Source organism: Capra hircus, unplaced genomic scaffold (genome assembly GCF_001704415.2).
Source record: "Capra hircus breed San Clemente unplaced genomic scaffold, ASM170441v1, whole genome shotgun sequence".
Classification (NCBI taxonomy): Eukaryota; Metazoa; Chordata; class Mammalia; order Artiodactyla; family Bovidae; genus Capra; species Capra hircus.
This window is the reverse complement of record NW_017195709.1, coordinates 4,780-15,411: the sequence shown is the minus strand read 5'-3', so window position 1 is coordinate 15,411 and position 10,632 is coordinate 4,780. Positions and strand designations below refer to the sequence as shown.

Below are 10,632 nucleotides of genomic sequence, written 5' to 3'. Positions count from 1 at the left end.
ATTGAGCGCCTCTGGGGAATGAAGGGGGTGTGACCTTGTGCCTGGGCTCCATCGCCCCTAGGATGAAAGCCCCCATGCCTGGAGACCCCACAGGCTCAACTGGGCCCTTCTCAAGCCCAAGAGGAGGGGGTTGGTGCACAGCATGAGGGAGGGGGATCCTCTGGATGGGGACACCAGATCTAGCCTAGAACAGATTTGAGCTGCTGGGGTCCATCTGTTGGTCCCTGTCTCCCCGCTCCCTTGTTACTCCTCAAACCCTCACTTCATCTCCTGGTCTCTCTCTCCCCTCTATCTCTTTCTGTCTTTCTCTCTTCATGTCTCTGTCCATTTCTCTCTGTCTCAGTCTCTCTGTCTGCAGAGCTCTTCTCCCTTCTCCACCATCCCATCCTCCTTTCTCTTGGAGAGAAATCTGCAGTTTCCAGTTTCCCAGGGCCACACCACCAGCACTGGGTCTTCTGTATGCCCTGTTTTAATTTTGCAATGCCCCATTTCCTCCCTCAGATTTCCCAGGCTCAGCCTCCGATGAACTGGCAGGTGAGCTTGCCCGGCTTTTTCCTATGCCACCGAGGCGAATGTGGACTGGATGTCAGTGCTGAGCTCTTGGCTCTGGGACTTACCCCTGCACTACCTCTCCATCCCAGGTGAGGCCCCGCAAGCTCGGCTCAGTGGGGATGCAGCTGCAAGATGGGTCCGAGTGTGGGAAGCCTCGGTGCCAAACATGCACACATGTAGGTACACACAGGCACACTGAACAGACACACACACACATACAAGCACACTAACACACACATGTGTACACACACACCCACAAACACCAAACACATGGACACATACTGCACACAGATACATACACACACCAGCACTTTCCCTTGTCTGTCCACTTTATCCCATTCAACCTGGAAGGTAGGTGAACCCCTGAGAGCCTGCCTTCAGGATACAGGCTAACTACCCTGGGGGGCAGGGTTGTGTTTTCTCAGCCACTCTCTCCTACTCCTGGGGAACCTTTACCTTTCCAACCACGTTTTCCATCAGAGCTTGTGCAGCAGCTTCTGTACTTAAGCCTGGAGGGCCCAAAGTTTAAGGGGGCCACCTGCCCCCAAACAATTCAATAAATGGTACTGGAACTATCTCATTAAAATGAGGAACCTCTGACTACAGCCAGTTTGGTTGCAAAAAGTTCTAAAAAGCTCATCCATGGGCAGGCATCTTGGGGATGCTCGGTGGTGAGCAGGCAGGTGGGCACTTCCAGGGTGACACTGGTGTGCTCAGGCCATCAGAGGGGTGGCCACAAGGCACCGTGGCCTGGGAGTGGAGGACTCCTACCAGACAGCACCCTGCTCAATTCCTCAATCAGCAAACGTGCCCCATTCTCTACCAGTACTCCTCATGTGGACACTGGAGCCTGCTCTGGCTCTGTGACCCTGGGCACTGCCCGCTGGCAGTACACATGGACAGTTGGATAAATAGCAAGTGCTATTTTCTATGGAAGGCAGCTTTAGACTCTTTCTTACCCTCTCAACAGCTGTGGGGGTCTATGCTGGCCACCCCACCCCGCTGGGAAGAGGGGTACCCAGAGGGCCCTTCCATTGAGGGTTTGGAGCAGACAGGGTACTGTGGACTCAGTCTCTTAGCCCTTCTGGGTGCTTCTCCATGGCGAAGCCTATGAGAGCCCCACGAGGAGGAGGATTCCAAGTTTTCAGTCCTCCTCCATCCACAGAGGAGCCCTTGGCCATTATCTTTCTGTATCCCTTACATAATAACTCGTGATGCCTCCCACACAAGCCTGGGCCCCACTCATCTGCTTCTGTCTTTGTAAATTTACCTGTTCTGGACATTTCTTATAAGTGGGCACATAAAATGTGTCCTTCTGTGTCTGCTTCTCTCACTGACCATTGTGTGTTCAAGGTCCATCCATGAGGTAGCCTGTGTCAGAACTTCACTTCTTTTCATGCTGAGTCATACACCACTGTATGCATTGACCACATGCTACTGACCCACCCACCCATCCACTCACCTATCTGTCCATCCACCCACTCACCTATTCATCCACTCATCCATCCATCTAACCACCCACCCATCCATCAATAAATCCATTCATCCATTATCCATCCATCCATCCATCCACTGATCAATCCATCCATCCACCGACCATCCACTCATCCATCCATCCACTATTCCAAAACATCATCAAATGAAATTATATTACGAACCTGTAAATCCTCCTTACCATCCCTTGACCCTGAAAATACATGAGAGAGAGAGAGAGAGAGAGAGAGAGAGAGAGAGAGAGAGAGGGAGGGAGGGAGGGAGGGAGGGATGGAGGGAGGGAGGGAGGGAGGGAGAGAGAGAGAGAGAGAGAGAGAGAGAGAGAGAGAGAGAAATAAAGCTAGTCCAAACCTATGCTCAGAGATGGAAGGGAAGGATTTCTGGATTATCTCCAGGTGACTGCTAAAGTGTGAACCTCTCCACACTGTCTCTGAAACAGATCACACAGATTTAAAAGGAAAAAGAATAAATGAAACCACACAAAAATGACCATAAATAAATGACCACAACACTGGTTTCACAAAAAGCCTGAAAATAGTACGAATAATTTCAAAGTAGTTGTAACTAAAGAGGGTCTGTCTGTGCTCAGTGTGTCTCTGCAATCATATGGACAATACCCACCATGCTCCTCTGTCCATGGGATTCTCCAGGCAAGAATAATGGAGTGGGTTGTCATTCCCTTCCCAGGAGGTCTTCCCAACCCAGGGATCACCCCTGCATCTTTTATGTCTCCAGCTTTGGCAAATGGGCTCTTTGCCATGAGCACCACCTGGGAAACAACAAACCATAAAATCAAAAGCCATCTTAAGCATTTCCTGTCCCAAAACTGGATTCCTTAAATAAATTGACTTTCACTTTCTCCCATCAGCAGAGAGCCCATTTCAAGACAAGCTTCAGTTCCCAGGACTAGGTTGATATGACTTTCGGGACTCCCTCATGCCCCATGCCACTATAACTGTGCATCCTTAGGGTGGCTTGGGGGCACAGAAGACAGGCTCAGGAGGTGACGTGTCCCCCTCCTGATTTGCCTGCAGGGATCCATGGCACAATGACATACTGCCTGAATAAGAAGTCACCCATCACTCACAAGGAGTCGAGGCTGCTGCAGTTTGTGGGCAAAGTGCTGCCATGTGTCACCCTTCCTGCAGTGCTCAAGTGGTCCACCACCCAGGTGAGGGTCTGTGGGCATGCCCAGGCCCTGGACCCAACTCCTGCCACTAGTGTAACCCACACGGGATAGTGTCCTTATCCCTGTAGGGGAAATGGGATTGAGTAAGAACAAATCTGCTGTAAAGCAGAATTGTTTAGTCGCTCATTCATGTCTGACTCTGTGACCCCAGGGACTGTAGTCCTCCATGCTTCTCTGTCCATGGGATTCTGCAGGTAAGAATACTGGAGTGGGTTGCCATACCCTCCTCCAGTAGATCCTCTCCACCCTGAGAGCCTCCCAGAAAGGTAGGAAAGGACACAACTTTACTGTGGAACCAGCCTGAAGCCAGAATGAGGACCCATGGACTAACAGCATCACCTTCTGAAGTCACAGAGGCTGAAGGAGCTGAGAGGGGCACAGGTGGATGCTGAGCTGACACCAGAGGTCCTTCTTAGTCCCAGATAAGCAATAGCTGAGTTCCCATGTCCTCTGAGGTGGGTTTGCGTTTGCGCCCTGGCACCCCCTCCGGGGAGATTTTCTTGATGTCTCAGACAGTAATGAATCAGCCCGCAATGCAGGGGACCCGGGTTTGATCCCTGGAGCGGGAAGATTGCATGGAGGAGAAAAATGGCACCCCATTGTAGTAATCTCACCTGGTACATTCCATGGACAGAGGAGCCTAGCAGTTTACAGTCCATGGGGGTTACATTCAAGATGACTGAAGTGACTGAAGAACTCACACAAGCACTCACACCCTTCCCCTATAGTGCTTCTCCAGGGTGTATTGGGGGTTTTATGGGGTGAAGAGAAGCCAGGTGGGAGGCAGTCATTGTGGAGGATGGAGAGAAGTCAATGGTGGGGGCCCTGTCTATAGGGAGGGTGCACCCTACTGATGGTGGTCCTGTCACTGGCACACACGTTAGGCAGGGGACTGATGCAGGACGGGGTAGAAAACACACCTGGGCCCAGGTGCCCGTGGGAGCAGGGGCCCATCTGGGGGGGACAGATGGCCACTGCCTTCCTGTACCTGCACTTGAGGGGCGCTCATATTCCTGGTTTTTCTGCTCCCAGGCTGGTCCTCCCAAGAAGACAAAAGGCTGTCAAGAACAGCTTTTGCCTTGTATAACTGCTTCCTCCTGGGAAGTTACTGGTTGCTGGAATCCTCCTCAGGGGATTGGATTGGCAGAGAGCCAGGGCTTGAATTTGGGCAAACTATATTCCTGCTTGTATCAGGTGCCTGCAGCCTGGCCTTAAGAGCTCACACCCAGAGGAGGGAGCTAGCAGGATGGGGTCCACCAGAGCCTGGGAGTCCTGCAGAACAGGGGTCCCTTTGCTCTGAGGGTCCCTTTGTGGTGGTCCCTCTATTCTGCATCCCTTCAGAGCAGGGTCCCTCCATCAGTGACATCGTCTCGGTGACATGGTGGTATGGCTGCCAAAGAGACATAGGTGTGTGTGGGGTGGGGGCATGGGTGGTGGTCTTTCAGGGGGTGCTGCAGCACCTCATTTAATCCATGTAGAGGTGGATGGAAAGTGCCTGTGTGTAGCTGACAATAATCATATGGGTATTTGTTTTTTCTTTTAATTTGGATTGTGTGGGGTGCTGTGACCTCCGTTCCCATTTTTTACCCTTATATATTTTTCTTTTTCCATTATGACTCTGTGTAGAGAACACAGTATCATTTTCTGCTACTAGGTTATGTTAATATTAGGTATTGCTTTTCTATTATTTTGGATCAATTCAGTTCAGTTCAGTTGCTCAGTCATATCTGACTCTTTGTGACCTCATAAATTGTAGCACGCCAGTCCTCCCTGTCCATCACCAAGTCCCAGAGTTCTCTCAGACTCACGTCCATCGAGTCAGTGATGCCATCCATCCATCTCATCCTCTGCCGTCCCCTTCTCCTCCTGCCCCCAATCCCTCTCAGCATCAGAGTCATTTCCAAGTCAAGTTTTCCCATGAGGTGGCCAAAGTACTGGAGTTTCAGCTTTTGCATCATTCCTTCCAAAGAACACCCAAGACTGATCTCCTTTAGAATGAACTGGTTGGATCTGGTTGCAGTCCAAGGGACTCTCAAGAGTCTTCTCAGCACCACAGTGCAAAATCATTAATGCTTCAGCACTCAGCTTTCTTTACAGTCCAACCCACATCCATACATGACTACTAGAAAAACCATAGCCTTGACTAGATGGATCTTTGTTGATAAAGTAATGTCTCTGCTTTTGAATATGCTATCTAGCTTGGTCACAACTTTCCTTAGGAGAATAAGTGTCTTTTAATTTCATGGCTGCAGTCACCATCTGCAGTGATTTTGGAGTCCAAAAAATTAGTCTGACACTGTTTCCACTGTTTCTCTCTCTATTTCCCATGAAGTGATGGGACCGGATGCCATGATCTTCGTTTTCTGAATGTTGAGCTTTAAGCCAACTTTTTCACTCTCCTCTTTCACTTTCATCAAGAGGCTTTTTAGTTCCTCTTCAGTTTCTGCCGTAAGGGTGGTGTCATCTGCATATCTGAAGTTATTGCTATTTCTCCCGGAAATCTTGATTCCATCCTGTGGTTCTTCCAGCCCAGCGTTTCTCATGATGTACTCTGCATAGAAGTCAAATAAGCAGGGTGACAATATACAGACTGACGTACTCCTTTTCCTATTTGGAACCAGTCTGTTGTTCCATGTCCAGTTCTAACCGTTGCTTCCTGACCTGCATATAGGTTTCTCAAGAGGCCGATCACATGCTCTGGTATTTCCATCTGTTTCAGAATTTTCTACAGTTTATTGTGTTCCACACAGTCAAAGGCTTTGGCATAGTCAATAAAGCAGAAATAGATGTTTTGCTGGAGCTCTCTTGCTTTTTCCATGATCCAGCAGTTTTTGGCAATTTGATCTCTGGTTTCTCTGCCTTTTCTAAAACCAGCTTGCACATCAAGAATTTCATGGTTCACATACTGCTGAAGCCTGACTTGGAGAATTTTGAGCATCACTTTACTAGCATGTGAGATGAGTGCAATTGTGCTGTAGTTTGAGCATTCTTGGCATTGTCTTTCTTTGGGACTGGAATGAAAATTGACCATTTCCAGTCCTGTGGCCACTGCTGACTTTTCCAGATTTGCTGGCATATTGAGTGCAGCACTTTCACAGCATCATCCAGGATTTGAAATAGCTCAACTGGAATTCCATCACCTCCACTAGCTTTGTTAGTAGTGCTGCTTTCTAAGGCTCACTTGACTTCACATTTCAGGATGCCTGGCTCTAGGTCAGTGATCACAACATCATGATTATCTTCGTCATGAAGATCTTTTATTGTACAGTTTTTGTGTGTATTCCTGTCACCTCTTCTTAATATCTTCTGCTTCTGTTAGGTCCATACCATTTCTGTCCTTTATCAAGCTCATCTTTTTATGAAATGTTCTCTTGGTATCTCTAATATTCTTGAAGAGATCTCTAGTCTTTCCCATTCTGTTTTATTCCTCTATTTCTTTGCATTGATCACTGAAGAAGGCTTCCCTACCACTTCTTGGTATTCTTTGGAACTCTGAATTCAGATGTAATATATTTCCTTTTCTACTCTGCTTTTTGCTTCTCTTTTTTACATAGCTATTTGTAAGGCTCACCCAGACAGCCATTTGGCTTTTTTTGCATTTCTTTTTCTTGGGGATGGTCTTGATTCTTGTCTCCTATACAATGTCATGAACCTCTGTCCATTGTTCATCTGGCACTCTATCAGATCTAGTCCCTTAAATCTATTTTTCACTTCCACTGTTTGACCATAATGGAATTGATTTAGGTCATACCTGAATGGTCTAATGGTTTTCCCTACTTTCTTCAATTTAAGTTTGAATTTGGCAATAAGGATTTCATGATCTGAACCACAGTCAGATCCTGGTCTTGTTTTTTTGACTGTATAGAGCTTCTCCACCTTTGGCTGCAAAGAATATAGTCAATCTGATTTCAGTGTTCACCATCTGGTGATGTCCATTTGTAGAGTCTTTTCAAGAAAGACTGAAACTCAATTGTTTGATACAATGGGAAATTACACACGCAAAGAATTAGCTGTTAACTGTTCTACATTTGTGTCCAAGGCAAGATAAGATACAAAACTGAAAATGTCACGTGTTCAACTAGGGTAAGACACATGTAACTGGAAAAGGTAAGGACGAGTTCTAAAAAGGGTTTAATCACCCTAGACTATTTTTATCCACTATATTTACTATTCTTGGACAACTCCATTGTAGCTTAAGGGTAAGAGAACTCAATTTAGCCCAATTCAAAAGCTGAACAGATTCCCTGTGTTTGATCCTTTTCAGTTAAAACTATGGGTCCAGCACAAATCAAAGTGGACATCAAAGCTCTTTCTCCTTTGGGAATTTTAACTTGCTTTGCTACTGTGTCTGACACAGATATGCCTACCACATTGTGACTACAGGCCAGCCAAATGACAAAGGGGACAGAATGAATCAAATTCCCCTTTTGATCACTCAACAGGAAGTCCACAGGCACCAGGTCTCATTCTATTAATTATTTCTGCTTCTCCAACTGCAGTCAATGATACACAGGGCCTGCTTGATGCTTGCAAGGCTCTCTCACCAAACACAGGCATTTTAACGGCTGGCTTCCTTGAGATGTCCCTGGGCTAGTTAAAAACACTCTGAGACAGTGTTCCTTCTACCTTGGCTCTATGCCTGGAGTGAATGTATGCCTCTTCCTCAGCTGGGAAAAGAAGCCACAGCTCTTCACTGATTAAATCCCGTGTCTGGTCCAAACTCACATCATAGCTTCTCCGTCAACTTCTCCACTGCATGCTTCCAGAGCCAGATTATCTTAGATCAGCCTGAGAGGCACTTCAGAGAGTGACATTCAAATCTGGCTATATAGTTGATACTGAGATCTTCAAGGAATTAAAACAGTTGAAAATTACGTTGCTAAAACACTCTACAGATTATATGTATAGTAGAGCTTTCGAACTTACAAGTAACATGAAATACCAAAATAGGTTGTTACTTTTCCTTTCTCCACTTCTCTCATTCTCTCTCTCTCACACACACATGCACACATTCTTTTTACATGTTAAGACAATTATATGAAAAACAGATAACAGATTTTGAAATAACATCTCAATATGCGGATCAAACAAAATTGTACTTCCTGTATTTAAAACAAAATCACATAAATTACCCATCAGTTTCCCTATATTTGATATTATTGAATAATGCTACAATTTGATCTTTTTGTTTTTAATGGGGTTTTTAACTTTGACTGAAATACTTGCTTCAGACTTACTGAAAGCAGAATTAACTATTTTTTTTTTCTTTTTTTGACCTCCTACATGGAGGGTGATGATTCAGAATCAGATGTGTTCACATTAATGGATGCTACTTCCACCAATCCTGGTTGCAGGGGTTCCAGTGATACCTGAATAACAACTTTTGTTTTAGGAGACAATCCTTCTAGCTGCTTAGGCTTCTTAAACATTTGATGACACTGGGTCTTGTGCTCCCTTTTCTCTTTGAAAGTTAAAAACCGTAGCCAACATTTGGGAACACTGGTGAAAACTCTTTTCCCAGTGCCCTCTATGATGACCTCTGTATGGTGCTTCAGTTTTAAAAATTTTGAGACAAAACGGGCAAAGTAAATTCTTAGTGTTACCATGGCATGCTCGGAAATGTGCATCCACATCTGTAAAAAATGATGATCTGTAACTGCAAACCTGGCATACATAGGGCATTTCACCAGGCTTATGATTGTCTTTCATGTGCTCTAAGAGAACCTGATCTGTCTCAAAGGACAACTCACAGATTTGACAGACTGTGGAGGGCCCCTGGGGAGTGTGGACACTTTCAATGTGACACTGCAGCTGGAAGGGAGTAGGAAACTGGCGGAGGCAGTGCTGGCAGGTGGTGTGGTTTTTCCAGTTGTCACCTCTCTGCCTCTCAAGCTCCAAATGGTGCTTCATGTGATTCATAAACTTGACATTTTTTAGAACTTTCAAGCAGCTGAGGCATTTAAAGGCTGTGTGGGTCTTCGGTTCTGGCTGCCCAACTTCTATATGCTCTCCATAGTAGAAGTCACGAAGTAACAAAATCAGATTTCCTTCTGTGGGATCAACAATCTTGTTTGGACTTGCTAAACTTGGAAAATCAGTTTTTGTCAGTCCATTTTCCCCTAAAGGTCTTACAGGCTTGCAATGAACACTGTCGTTTGGAAAAGGTGTCGGACAAGGTTCTCCATTCTGAGCGTGGCTTAGTGAGGTATGGACACGGTCTGGTGTGCTTTGCTGAGTGGTCACTGTATGAAAAAATACCTGAAGGGGAAAAACCTAAAGAGTGTTCCCCTATAATGCCATCACTGAGCTTAGGCCTTTTGGGATTTCTGCTATTTGTTTCATGGAGTGGAAAGTTGCTTTGATACATGAGGACTTTTATTCATATCTCCTGCCAGAAACCGCTGTTTCTACTGGATGCTGCAATGAACTTGTGAAGGTAATCAAAGAAGAACATGACTCTTTTGAAAAGCTATTAGGCACTATTTCTGGTGAAATATTTTTATAATCAGCTTGAGACAAAGGTTCAATAATAATAGGACTATCTGTTGATCTTGATTCGGAGTCAGAAACTGGCAAGACAGTCTTTGCTTCTGATGTAGGAGTCACATGACTAACAGGCTGTAATTTGTGAGCGTTACCTTTCCTGAAGTGACCATAGCTTTTTCTCCTTGAACAAGAACCTGGGGTATCTCTGTTCAGTATGTTTGAGACGACTGGTTTTGAAGCTGAGGTCATCCCAACAAAGATCACGTCAGCATCTTCATTTACATCTTCCACTCCAACCAAGATCAGTTCATCATCATCATCACCTACTTGTTTGGTTCCTCCCTCGCTTTTCTGTAGTTCTGGCTCTTGTTCTTCTTCACATAACATACATTGTATTTCCATATTTTTAATACTTTTTTATTCTTAGAGGGTGCGGCACACGTCCCAGTGCTTCCTTTATACAAACTGCCACCTAAGTATAAACATACTGCATATTAGTTAAGTACAGAAAAATGGGCTATTTGGTTATCTCCAAAACTCTAGAGTAGTTATAAACACCCTTATCTTACAGACAAAGACACTGAGTGTCAACGAGACTCAATGACAGCTGAAAAACCTACGACTACAAGTCTACATGTCTCTAGAATCATAGCCTTGTCCATTGTTCACTGTAATCTCTTCTATTTAAAAAAAAATAAAAGAAAAAAAAAACAAGACTACTGATCATTAGGTGAAATCACATGTAAAGGACAAGTATTTTTTTTTATAAAAGCACTGTTGTACAGCGTTTAGAAACATGGACTTTTGAGTCAAAGAAGATTAAGCTGGAATTCTAAGTTAACCACACACCAGTTGCATCTTCTTGGGCAAATTTATAACTTTTAAATGTGTTTCTGTGTCTTAAGGACAAA

General features: G+C 45.2%; 1 pseudogene; it reads right to left on the bottom strand.

Annotated features, from left to right (window-relative positions):
• Positions 1-512: 512 nt before the first annotated feature.
• LOC108634971 lies at positions 513-10,123 on the bottom strand (annotated as a pseudogene).
• Positions 10,124-10,632: the final 509 nt, after the last annotated feature.